The sequence below is a fragment of the Artemia sp. Qi Xiang Cuo genome, chromosome 11 (genome assembly GCF_049724085.1).
Source record: "Artemia sp. Qi Xiang Cuo chromosome 11, ASM4972408v1, whole genome shotgun sequence".
In the NCBI taxonomy this organism is placed as follows: domain Eukaryota; kingdom Metazoa; phylum Arthropoda; class Branchiopoda; order Anostraca; family Artemiidae; genus Artemia; species Artemia sp. Qi Xiang Cuo.
The window spans coordinates 26,443,512-26,456,583 of record NC_142804.1 but is presented as its reverse complement, the minus strand read 5'-3'; positions in this window follow the sequence as shown (position 1 = coordinate 26,456,583).

Genomic DNA, 13,072 nt, shown 5'->3' with positions numbered 1-13,072 from the left:
TATAGATTAGATGTAATCGCTATTACTGAAGTTCAAGCTCAAAATTTGCACATGTTAAAGATTTATAATTTTTCTCAGTTTGTTAAACTCAGACCAGAAAACCACCCTCTGGGTAAGAAAGGTGGCGGAATTATGTTCTTTATCCGTAATGATTTATACCCAAGTGAAATCCCAATTTCGTGTCTTAATCCCTTTGATGAAGTTATGTGGGTGTGTGTTCGACCTAAAGTCTTGCCGCGTCCTTTTAATTTAATTGTCCTTTGTTGTTTTTATTACTCTCCTAATCAGAGATCCGCTGACAAAATAAATTTTATCGAAAAATTACAATCAAGTGCTGACTTTGTACTATCAAAATACCCAAATGCAGGAATTTTCCTGATGGGTGACGCAAACGATATAAGACTTGATTCTACATGTAACACTTTTAATTTAAAACAGGTAGTTAATGTCCCTACTACAAAAGGCAATACTACTCTTCATTTAATTTGCACTAATCTTTCGAAGTTTTACAAACCCTTTCCACTCTGCCCCCTCTAGGGGGTAGTTACCACTTTAACCTTTTCCTATCTCCGCTGGCTAAAGTTAAACAGTCGTTTTCTACAACTGAAACCGCTTATAGACCTCTCACTGACTCAGGACTTTTCAATTTTGGCTCCGGAATTACTACTGAAAATTGGTCCACTGTGTATCAAACAAATGATGTTGACTTCATGGCTTTGTCCCTCCAAAATCTATTGAGGAGTAATTATGAATTCCACTTCCCTGAGAAAAATTTTAAAACGTGTTCTACAGATACTTATGTTACTGAGTCTTTTAAAAAAACTTATAAGAAAAAAAATCGATTTTTTCAAAGCATGTCGCATTACTGAGGCTAATAGTCTAAGGAAGTTCCTAAAGAAAAAATTAAGAAAAGCAGCTTCTAATTATTATAATAATAAAGTCAAAGATCTATATTCTAACAAGCCCAAGCAATGGTACAGAAAAATTAAAGAAATATGCGGAAAAAGTCCTTCCGAAATTGATTTTCATCTCCCTGAACCCCCTAATAAGACTGCCAACGATCTGAACTTGTACCTTGCTTCCATCGTGCAAAGTCTCCCCCTTTCACTGGCTCAAGTCCAACTATTCCTCCCAATACTTCCTTCCCCTTTATTTCTCCCTCTGATGTTATAAATAAAATTCTTAAGCTTAGAAAATCAAGTATTTGTGCCTTGGACATCCCAGTTGACTTAATTAAAGCCTTTTCGGACAAAATTGCTGAGCCTTTATCAAATATTTTCAACCACATCACAAAATTTGGTAAATTCCCAAGTTGCTGGAAACAATGTTTTATAACACCTGTCCCTAGAAAAAGCGCCAGTCTGACTTTCGCCAACATTTGCCCCATTACGCTCACTTCTGTTTTTTGCAGACTTTATGAAGGTTTCCTTTGTGAATGACTTAAGGATAAAATTTGTCCGCGTATTGACACCCGGCAGTTTTGTAACTTTAAGAAAACTTCCAACATCCCATTACCTTGTGCACTTAATGCATACCATCGTAAGTAACCTTGATAAACCAAATGTCTGGCTGAACCTTGTCTTAGTTGATTTCCAAAAAGCTTTTGACCTGGTTGACCACACAATCCTAATTCGTTCACAACTGGTTAACTTTAAACTTGATCCTCTGTTAGTAAATATCGTTATATCGTTTCTTTCAAATAGATCCCAAGTTATTAAATACAAAAATATTTTCTCTAGCCCCCTCCCCATATATTGTGGAATTCCTCAAGGAACCTTATTGGGGCCACTTTAATTTCTAGTTATAATTAACGATGTTAGTAGGGAGTTCCCCCAAAGGTAGAAATACGTGGATGACTTGTCGATCCTTGAAGTATGTCGTAGGAATATTAAAAGTGACCCCCTTGGAATTTTAACGCATATTTTGGATGAATCTAAGAATCTAAATATGAAAGTAAATTCCACTAAGTCAAATATAATGACGATAAATTTCTTGAAATCTATTCCCGCCTTCCTTGACCCTATCCCCCAAGATATTTCTGTGTCTTCCTTTAAATTACTTGGGATTACAATTTTCTATAATTTAAAGTGGGATATCCATGTGAAAGATATTGTCCGTAGAGCTAATGCGTCCATGTCTCTCCTTAAGCTCTTGTATAAATTTAATATCCCCCAATCCCATTCTTTAAGGATTTATACCTCCTTTGTCCGCCCGCATCTTGAATAGATAGCTAGATAGATAGATATTTATTGCAACAAAAGCCTTTTCGGGCCATGGAAAATAACAAAACAAAAATAAATACAAAAAAAAAACACACAATAAATTACTCATAATTCATCAAAAAAGTTTCTCTATGTGCCATACCCACTCTTACAAACTTACCCAACCTTCTAAAATAATCAAAATTTATAATTTTTAAAATTTTTTGAAGCCAATCCACCCCTCCAAAATCTGTTGAAAACACTTCCCTCCTCAAATTTCTTAACTCCTGGCATGTACCCATAAAATGGATAAGATCTTCCTCCTCTCCACACATAGGACACTGGTAAGGACCATTTTTAATCCTATAATTCCCAATATATTTCCTCCTTTCTCCAATACCCAAAAAATTACCACGAACCGAAATTACCTATCTTAAATCCTCACTATTCATCCCCGCTTTAAAGTAAACTTTCTCCCCCCAAACCTCCTTTGCCAGCTCATACAGCCCCAGGGACGCCGAGGATGATTTCTGATTCTGCCACCTTTGAATTTCCTGCTCTATTAGTCTATCCTTTACTTTTTTTGCAACTAGCCCCACTTCCACACCGAGCCCCTTCCCCTCATTCCAATACTCACTAAAACCACATCTATCAATAGTCTCTTTAACCCGATTTGTCCAAGAACCTTTCCTGCCATCTACTAGCATCTCCTCATATACATTCTTTACTAGCCTCCAACTAGGCAGATTTATAATCTTTTCCCAATAATTTACTATCAGCACTAACCTTCCCACCCTTAATGATAACAAACCTAAATCACCTTTTGATACTACATGATTAAACTTATCACTAACCCCCATTAACCGCTTAAAATACATCAACTGTAATCGGTCTACCTTATCAGCCTTCTCCATACCCCACACCTCTGCTGCAAAAGACATTACGGAAGCTAGCTTAGTCTGGAATATCCTTTTCTGAAGCCCAAGGTCTGTCAGGCCTACTTTCAAAACACTACTCTTTAAAACTAGCCATATAGCCCTAATACCTTTACTAGCTACATAATCAATTTGCCCTTTCCACCTACCATTTGAAGTAAACTTGCATCCTAAATAAACAAAATCTTCAACTACTTTAAGCACTTCTTCTCCTACACTAAATCTTTCCTCTATATTTCCATGTTGTCGAAATACCATAACTACTGACTTTGTGACATTTAGGACCAAACGCTTCTCATCTAGGTATGAGGACACCATTCCTAGCAGTTTTTGAAGGTCAGGCCGATCTTTAGCCACCAATACTATATCATCCGCAAATAACAGAGTGAACACCTGCATTGCAGACAGATTTAGAGTTGGGGCTCCCTGCCCTACCATATATTCTTCTATATCATTAAGATACAGGGAAAACAACCTAGGTGAAATTGTACAACCTTGTTTAACCCCTAACCTACTGACAATTGCCCAAGAGTAAGACTTTCCTACCTTAAATACCATTCTAACAACCAAATACATTTTAACAACCAATCCTACAAAACGTCTCGGCAGCCCTAACTTTATAAGTCCTTCTACTAACAAGTCTCGTGAAACTTCATCAAACGCACCTCGCAGGTCCAAAAAAGCTGCGTATAGCCTACCATCCCTTTTCCTCATATACTTCCTAACAAGCCCATACAAAATAAATATCTGATCTACCCCACTATAATCCTCTCGAAACCCTGCCTGAATTTCAATTAACTTATTTGATTCATTAAGCCAACTATCTAATCTAGCCACTAACACTTTACAAAATAATTTACTAAGGCTATTTCCTAAATGAATCCCTCTATAATTCTTATGCAATGCTCGGTCTCCCTTTTTAAAAAGTGGTAAAACTATTGAAATATTCCACTGTTGAGGCCAAACCAACTTGCTAAGGACACTTGAAAATAACGTTGATAGCAAAGGCAACAAATATACCCTAGACCACTTCCAGAGCCTTGTTGGGATGCCATCAACTCCTGGTGCTGAGGTCCCTCTCATCTTCTTTAGCGAATTCCATATTTCCTCACTTCTTCTTCTTCTATTTAACAGCAGGCGGGCTTTTCAGTAAAGGTATTTAGCCCTTTTCCTTTTGCTTCACTCTGTGGGCTACAGAGCTACTGGCTTGATTGCCTCATAGTTATTAGATATATTCAGATATCTTTCAGCAGATCTTTTGACTCTAGGAGTTCAAATATAAGATGATAGATGTCGATTTCTATGCTCTGTGTGCAGGTATAGTTGGCTAGGCTCTTGGCTGATAGTGGGATTTTGTGGTGTTTGAAGTATTTTAACAGTTTACAAAGCAAGGTATGTTGTGCAGACGTCAGCATATTACATTCAAATAGGCAATGGTCAATTGTTTCATTATTCATATTACAATGCCTGCAAAGAGGGGACAGGGGAATTGAACCACTTGAATTAGAAAGCTTATATGAGAATGCAAGGAAATTTTGTCCATTTGTTCCAGAACGAATTCTATGATAAATTTTAGAAAGATACTTATTGGGAAAGGGGGAAAGTATAGGATTAATCTTATTAAAATTAATATCTGATAGACTCCATCGGTAAATATCTCTAATTGGGATTGGTCTCACGCTCGGCTTGTCAATATTTATAGCATTTTTTGATATTTCATCAACCTGATGATTACCACTTATGCCAGAGTGGCTAGGAATGTACTGAAAGTAAGTTTTTATGCCACTTGAAGCAAGATTATCAATAATACTGAGACAATGATAAGTGTCAATGTCCAACTTATATTTAGGAGCTGAGGCCAGCAACTCAAGGCTTGATAAAGAGTCGGAATAGATGATAATATTATTCGAATTTTCAATCAAAGGTTGGTTTTGCTTAAGGTGTTCTAATGCCATGATTATGGCATTTAACTCAGCAGACATTATAGATAATTTATTAAATAATCTCTCGCCCATTGCAATTTTCAGGGGAGGAAGGAAAACACCACTTGCAACCTTCGCATTCATTTTTGACCCATCAACAAATATTTGGAAGTGATTTTTATAGGTAATTGTATTAAGTTCTGCAAATTTTTTCTGGACAAAAGCAATGGGGGTTAAATTTTTATTCCATTTTGAAAATTCGGTATTTAATATGGGAAATGACCAATTCCAAGGAGGGGATTGGGGGAAAGTAGGTGCAATAGACTTTGCTGGTACAGGGAACTTCTTTTGAATATTGGCATACTTATCTGCAATACCTCTATACATGGCTGGATTTCTTAACCAATTATGTAATGTGTGTGAGCTATTTGATTCAATTTTTGTAAGATGTTTTGTCAAGAGAAAGCTACGTCTCTCACTATTGTTGTTAATCCACTCTCCATAAGCAGAAACTTGGTGCTTGTTTGTTTCCTAAGACCAAATATGAGACGTATTATATCATTTTGTGTTGTTTCAATTTTTTGCATCTGGATCTTTGCACATGCACCATTGACGATAAGCCCATAGTCAATATGGCTTCTTATATGTTATTTCTAAAACTGGAGTAAGGTTTTCTCTTTACAACCGTAGGGTGTGGAAAAAATTCTTTAGTATATTTGATTTTTTATAGCATTTTTTTATGTGTTTGAAATGTGGAGGTGGAAATTAAGTTTTTGGTCAAGCATGAGACCTAGGTAATTAATATTATTATCTTCTGGAATAGTTGTTTTATTTAGAGTTAGTTTTGCATTAACATGGTTTCGCTTCCGGTGAAATTGAATTATTTTTGACTTGGTGGGTGCAATGGGTAAATCTGAATGTTGAGAGAATTTTTCAAACTGGAAAAGTGACTTTTGCAGATTTGACTGTGCTATCTGAAAGGTGTTGCCAGATGACCATAGTACCAGATCATCAGCATATTGTAGATTTGTGTGGGGTAGGTTCATGTCCCAGAGATATAGGGCAAATAGGAGGCAACTGAGTACTGCTCCCTGAGGTAGGCCTTTGGATATTGTCTTTTGGGGTGAAGAGGCTGAACCAACACAAACAATGAAACTTCGCACTTCTATGAAGGATTTAATAAAAGATACTAGCTTAGGGGGTACTCCAAGGTTTGAAAGTTTATTTAAAAGGATTTGGTGGTTCACATTGTCATATGCCCCTTCAAAATCTAGGAAAGCTGCCACTAGGATATTATTTTTTGAGAAAGATTCATTTATTGCATTTGTTAGCAAAATGAAAATATCTGTTGAGGAGTGGTATTTTCTGAATCCAGATTGAGTGTGTCGGATCATATTATTTTTTTCAACAAACCAAAAGAGTCTGTGATCAATCATTTTCTCCATTATTTTCCCCATCACAGGTGTAATCATTATGGGCCAATAAGACTCAGGGTTATCTTTTGGTTTATTTTTCTTTAGGATTGGTAGGAGGGACGAACATTTCCATATATTAGGGAACCTAGAAGATGCCCAAGCGTGATTATAACAATTTAGCAGTTCTTGTTTGTATGAAGGTGTGAGATTCTTTATCCATGTAGGGTGTATATTGTCATAGCTGCTGCTAGTTTTGGTCCTAATCTGATGTATTGCAAAATTCAATTGGTTATGAACTCGGATCCTGGGCATGGTTGGTAACTTCGGTTCCTGGGAATTGTGGAAAGTTTGCTTTGATTATTTGATGTTAGCTTATTAACAAAACGAGTTGCAAATAGGTTAGCTTTTCCATTATCATTGTCATAATGGGTATTATTATGTAAAAGCTCATACAGGAGTGGGTTGGGGAAGTCTTTTTCCCACAGATGTGGCTTATGACTTTATGTATAATTGGCTCATGCGTTTCTCTGGAGAGATTATTTGCAAAATTATTCCAGTATTTATACTTAGCATCTATTATAGTCCTTTTTAGATTAGATTCTGCTTGTAATTTTTTTTAAATATGTAGGAGGTGATGGTTTTCTTATGAATTCTGTCCTAGCTACCTTTTTTATCCTCCATTTATTTAGGCAGTCATTTGTCCACCATGCCTTAGGAATTTGTTTAGGGAATGTTTTCTTAGGTGTTGTCTTAGGGATAGCATGATTAGCTGTATTTATTAGCAAAGATGTCAAGGCTTCAGCATGTGTGTCAACTGTTGTGTTAGAAATGCATGAACTTTGGGTGAAACATGTAATTTCATCATTTAGCTTATTTTGGAACATAGACCAATCTGCTTTAGTGTTGATATAATTGGATGTATGAGATAAAGTTTCAGCAGGTTCATTTAGAGAGCAAACTATAGTAAAGTGGTCATTACATAGACTATCAATTTTATTAATGTAAATTTTGTTCAAAAACTTTAATGACACAATTTGTAGGTCAATTGTGGAGAATCTGCCATTTTTGGGGTTGAAATATGTTTTCAGGTTGGGAGGGGTAGCAACAGCTAATTCATTATTATTTGAAGTCATATGCTCAATGAATTTACCAGCTTTATTTGCGGGTTTATTCCCCCACAAAAGGCTGTGGGCATTGAAATCACCACAAATAATGATATTTTTTAACATATTAGAATTATTTATATAATTAAGGAAATCCTTGGCATCTGTAGTTTGGCCATTAGGGTTATAAAAGCTTATTATGTAGGTTTTTAAATTATTCAGCCAAACACTGATACCAATAACATCAACATCATTTGCAAAATCTGGAAAATTGATCCCACAAAATTTTATATTATTATTAACTAATAAAGCTACCCCACCTCCTTTTCTCTCTTAAGATCTATCCTTTCTCAGGATAGTATATCCCGGAGACTTAATTTGTTGATTTTGGGTTAAATGAGTTTCCTGGAGGCAAGCAATATTAATGGAATTATTATTCATAAATGATATTAGTTCATTTAGCTTATTTTCTGTAAGTGATCTTACATTCCATTGGAGTATTGATATATGTTGTGTTGTTGATTTATTCTTCATATGACTGTGTATCAATGTTCAGCTTTGTTAAAAGTAAAGCAAGATCTTTTTTTGCTTGAATGAGCATATCATCTGGGAATTATATTTTTGCCAATTCTGCAATAGTTTTTGTTTTCTGTATTTGATGCATGTTCATGGCCTGAAATGCCTTAAAGTTTATAATGAATAAGCCTTCGTTTGGTGATTAAATTTTTGGTTGTGCATCATTTTTGTGGGTTAAGGGATTGATTCCTGGTAGTATTTCTGGTTTGTTTCTTCTGGGGCGGGGGGCCAGGCTGACCTCATCTCACCGGACAAGGAGGCTTGTTGGCTTGGTGATTCCTTCTGATAGGGATTTGAGCTAGGGGGCTTAGAAGATGGTGTGTTATAAGGGGTGCTTGATGCATTGGGGGCATTTGACTTGGGGGTTTCGGTTGGTTTCATTACAGGCTTTATTTGGTATTGTTGGGCAGCATTTGCTTCCATTGCTGCAAAGGGGTATGGGATGGCCTTCTCTGTTGATATTTGGAGTGTTAGAGCTCTTTTCTTGTATGCAGGGCATAATGATTTATTTGTAGATTCATGTGGGCCTTTTCAATTGATGCATGTAGGATAAGTGTTGTTGCAAGTTGTCAGCTCTTTAGGATGGAAAGATTTACAATTACTACACTCTTGGAGAATTTGATTGCATTTGTTTGTCGTGTGTCCCAGTTTGAAACACATCTGACACTGAATAGGGTTAGGTTTGTATTCCTTGTGTGGTTTGATTTGCCCAAATAGGAATAATTTTTCTGGGATATCAATTTTATCCTTCAGTGTGAATAAGAAGGATCTACTAGTTTTTAGGCCATTAGAGTTAGGTTTTTCAAGTTGGGTAACATCCTCAACTGGGATTGTGTTTCCAGCCCTATCTGAGAGGCCTTCTTTTAACTCCTGAGTAGATATCTCTGGGGGAACATTATAAACTACAATTTTTGTTGGTGATTGTTTTGGGTTCCAATTAGATGCAATAATTGGGGTATTCAGAAGGGATTTTAGGCTAATTATTGTATCTGCTGATTTCTGATCTTCTACAGCTATTAGCAGAGATCCATCACGGTTAATGTTAAGAGAGAACATTGATTTTAGCAACTTAAAAATTAAAACTCTTATTGCAGTGATCATTTTATTTCAAAGGGGGTAGTGGGAGTAATTTTAAGATAAAGTCCTAAGTTTTTGGAGGGGGGATCCTGGGCAGGGAGAGGGGAAATGCTTTTAATTGGGGAGATTTTTTTCCTTTTTTTAGAGCTTCTAGAGAGGACCTCTTGAAACCCATTATCATCATTTATGGTTGCATTAGGACCTACAGTTATCATTGTCCTATTCTCCGAATTGGAGCTATCATTAGAACTTTCAGATAATGTGCTTGACCAGCCAGGATGGGTATCTTGCACTATTGAATTTGATTTGGGATCTGGGGGGACGTTTTTTTTTTGAGGACATATAAACAATGGCTAATGGAAAAATCTTTAAAAAAAAAAATAAAACTAAAACAAGAAGGGAAAATATATTATATAAAACCGTCTGCACTATACTATGGGAAGGATAAAAACCACAGTATAGCCCTGAGGATGACTTGAGCAGGATAGGTTTGGTACAACTGCTGATAAGAAGCGATAATAATCACAAGAAAATATATTTCGATTTTCTTGTATGGTTGCTGCTGCTGCTCACCTGTGAAAGGCTGCAGTAGTTTGTAATCTTCTTCCTTTAGAGGGAATTCCGCAAGGTTTTCGCCGACCACCCACCGACTCAGGCTATCCGTTTCCTCTCTTTCTGTCATCTTGCTTTCGATTAATTCTGGCCAACTTTCCGCCGGCGGGATACTCGTCTTGTCAGAAGCGTTTGTAACTGATTTTTTTATTATTTTCCAAAACTCATTCTTGTTACTATTCCTAAATTCTCTTTTCATTCTCTCTGCTTCCTCCTCTTGAAATTTATACTTCTTCATTTTTAACAGTTTCTTATACTCTTTTCTTCGGCTTTTAAACATATTATAAAGATATTCCCTCTCCTCATATGAACATTGTCTCAGTAGCTCCAATGTTTGCACCAACTCTGATTTTTTCTCTACACATTCACCATCAAAAAAACCATTTAACTTCCGTGGTTGTTTCTGAGCTTTAGTAACACCTACTTCATACAAACTATCAATTAATACCTTTAATGACTCTTCTATTTTTCCTTCATTTGCCAATATTTCTCCCTTCTCTAGTCCTGCCTGAAATTCATCTCCTAACAGCTTAACCTTAACCTTCTCTTCTTCTTGTGATTCTAGCCTCAATGGATCTCTAACTTCTAATCCTTCTTCTAATACCTTGCTCCTAAAACCCCCCAATGACCTTTTTAATGCCCTCTTTTTTAACACTTTCAAAGACAACCTAATCGGAATTTGATCTGAACCCAAAACCGGGACCACCCCTAAACAAGCACAATCCGGCCAAAGAGACTTATTTACAACTATATAATCTACTACACTTGGATACTTCCCAAAAAAGCAAGTAAACTCTCCCCCCTCTTTATCCTCCCCGATCCTCCCGTTAACTATAATTAAATTTTCCTTACCACAAATTTCCAAAAGTTTACTTCCCCACCTATTTTTTCGGCGATGGTCCTTACTAGTCCTTGGAGGGATCTCATCCAGTTCTTCATCACCCATTCCATCACGACGAGATTCCGAGTGGGTATGGTCTTCAAATTGGCAAGACCATGGCTCTTACAACTCCCCAGTGTATGCATTGAAATCTCCTAAAAGAATAAAGCCATCGGCAGGAAACTTTGTCAAAAAAATATGCAACTCCTTTTGAAATATCTCCCATGTATCCTCTTCTGAAAAAGAACTACTTTCTAGAGGGATATACACAGAACAAAACACATAACTTCTTTTCCCCCGTGAAATTCTTACCCAAAATAAGTTACAAGACTCACTGTTTAGCCGGATCACATCATTAAATGACAAAAAAACATCTGAAACAAACAACGATACACCTCCATAATAACGAACATTTCTCGACATTTTACGATTTGCACTAAAACAACTATAATGCTTAACTATAATATTTTCTCCAGACCATGTTTCTACAAGAGAAATAACTTGAGGACTACAAGCTTCAACCAGGTCCTTAAACTTATTTTGCGTGAACCCTTGTATATTCCAATGTGACACATTTAATAGAGAATTTTCACCATTGCCCAAATTTCCCTATACCGCCTCATTTCCCATCGTCGGTTCTTGCTGTCTTGGGCAGAAAAGTTTTTTTGGTACTATCGCCCTCTTAGCGTCATCATCACCCAAGTTTACTCTGACACTATACTCTGCGGGTCTTGGGCGGTTTACCCTCATTGGTTCGTTGTTATCAGGACTAATAATTTCCGCATTCGAGCGTTTCGTGGGATTACGCTGCTTTAGTGCTGGGATAGCTTGCGATCCCCCTGCAGCTGGGGTTTTTGTTAAAGACATCACCAAATTAAGATCTTTTTTCCCCATTCTAGTAGTTACGAAACCAAAAGATACAACCGTTACCGAAGATTCAGATCTAGTTCTAGTATTAGACGGATATGCAAAGCTACCGTTGTCTTCAGGGGACATGTTGCTATAGATTTCCTGACCGACCAGGCCTGTATTTGGTGGTGGCGCCGAGTGTGAACTATTCTGGGGGGGAGGGGGTTCAGCTTTGTTTCTACTAGGAGGGTTTACACTGTCATTAGCGGTGTTACGTTTTTGTTCTTCAATATGCTTTTCCAGTTTGGCATCCTGGCATCTCCCGTGATGAATCAGATAAAATTGAATCTATTCAAAAAAGAGCCCTAAGAATAATTTTTAAAGAAACTTTGGTACCATATTCACTCCTTCTAAAAAGGCCAAGCTGGAAACTGTTGAGCACATGAGATGAACGCTGTGCCTCCGTTTTGCAAAAAATGCAATAATAAACCCTCGCACGGAAAACATTTTCCCCAAAAGACACTCCTCATCCAGACACCGCCTGCCACGTACTGTTTCTGAACCCATCCCTATCTTGTCCCCCATCCGTTGTTTAACCTCCACTAGTTTTTTTTTTTTTTTTTTTTTTTTTTTTTTTTTTTTAATGGTGATACCCATGGTGGTGTCCGTTTTGCTATTCCGTTCCCACCCCTTTTTATATACTCTCTTTTAAACCTTTTTAACATTATTTTTATCTCAATTTTTTTTTGGTTTTGTTTTAATTTGTGCCTGTCTAACTTTATTACACTTAAACCTTTTTGTTTTTTTTACAAATTAATGGCTTTGCCTTTCTAATATTGTTGTTTTTGGCATTGTTTAGCCAGGTTTTTGGTTGTTTTGATATTTCTAAATCTTTTTTTATTATATGACCCCGAAATGCAAATTCGGCCTTTCGGGGCTTGTGATAGTCATTTTTGAAATAAATATCTTATCTTATATGCTCCCATGTTTCCAAATTATCTGCAATATCTTGGGAACGACTCGGGAGGGGGGGTCAAGTCGAAACTATTAGGGAATATTGATAGAGAGCAGGTCAACTGGACCTTGTATTTTCATCTCGAGAGGGGTTAAGGGTAAATCAAACGAAGCTATATGTATCTCGGTCATCAAAATAGCACATCTGTAATCTTATGAGAACAAATATTTTGTTGGTACCTTTGGGTATCTTATATTTGCAAACTTTTTACACTGGAACCTGCTTTGGAACTTGGAATCAATACATTGTTAAGTAGAGAAATGCACCAAAAGACATTATGTGTTGCTCAGTTACCAAAATACCATAACTGCAATGTATTAGGAGCGGATTGGGACATCAAGTTGAAACGCTTAGAGAGTTTCTTTGTGGGTGGAAACCTTGCAGATCTCAAATCTTGACTTGGCGACGTGTATAAAAAAAAACATTTTGTCTTAAATCTGCCCAAAATATTTGACACTTTAATTACGGTAAAATTACGATATAAATT